Source organism: Elephantulus edwardii, unplaced genomic scaffold (assembly GCF_000299155.1).
Source record: "Elephantulus edwardii isolate Elephantulus edwardi_28Jun2011 unplaced genomic scaffold, EleEdw1.0 scaffold00344, whole genome shotgun sequence".
Lineage (NCBI taxonomy): Eukaryota > Metazoa > Chordata > Mammalia > Macroscelidea > Macroscelididae > Elephantulus > Elephantulus edwardii.
In genome coordinates, this window is record NW_006400094.1 from 1,808,195 (window position 1) to 1,809,078 (window position 884).

General features: G+C 47.1%; 1 non-coding gene across 1 annotated transcript; it reads right to left on the reverse strand.

Annotated features, from left to right (window-relative positions):
• Positions 1–622: 622 nt before the first annotated feature.
• Positions 623–705, reverse strand: TRNAL-CAG. Its single transcript has one exon. It is a non-coding gene; the product is annotated as a tRNA-Leu (tRNA).
• Positions 706–884: the final 179 nt, after the last annotated feature.

Below are 884 nucleotides of genomic sequence, written 5' to 3' on the forward strand. Positions count from 1 at the left end.
AACCAGACCCTTCTCCCTTAACCTGCATTCACATGCGATGAATCAATGTTCAAGGATTTAAAATTACTTCAAATCCAACCGCCAACCTTTGTGTTACCAACCAAGGCCTAGCCGTCCCCACCAGCACCAAATGAAACTGCAAAGTCCTTCAGAATCTCAACTGCATGATCCAACCATACGCAGACAGAATAAGACTGTTTACTTGAATTTTCCCCCCTTTCTCTCTGCTTTCTATTTAATTATAACCCCATAGAGCATGACTACCTAATGAATATTTGCTAATGAAATCGACTCTGGCTCTCCAGCTGGGAGCATTTCATAGTCTAGAGTTAAGGACCCCCCCCCCCCCCCCCCCCCCGCCTCTTACATGTCCCTATTTCTATTCAGAAGGGTAACAATTTATTTCAAAACTGCTTGACACAGTTGCCAGAAGTGAGTTTGCCACCAAGACACCATGGTTTGGCTTCTGCTTCCCTGAAGATTGTTAACTGTGGATGGCTGAGAGATGCAATGTAGCAGAGGCTGGGTGACAGTATAGCGTCCTTGGGTCCGCCATTGACAACTTCAGTCTCTTGTCCATCAATCACGGATCTATTTGTTTTATGTATAAATATATATGGCATGTCAGGAGTGAGATTCGAACCCACGCCTCCAGGGGAGACTGCGACCTGAACGCAGCGCCTTAGACCGCTCGGCCATCCTGACGGCGGCCTTCAACATGTATGCAGAGCAGATTATCCGAGAAGCTGGGTTCTATGAGGAGAATTGTGGAATCAGGATTGGTAGAAGACCTATTAACAATCTGCGTTATGCAGATGACACAACCCTGCTTGCTGAAACTGAGGAGGACCTCATGCACTTGCTGCAAAGGGTCAGGGACGGCA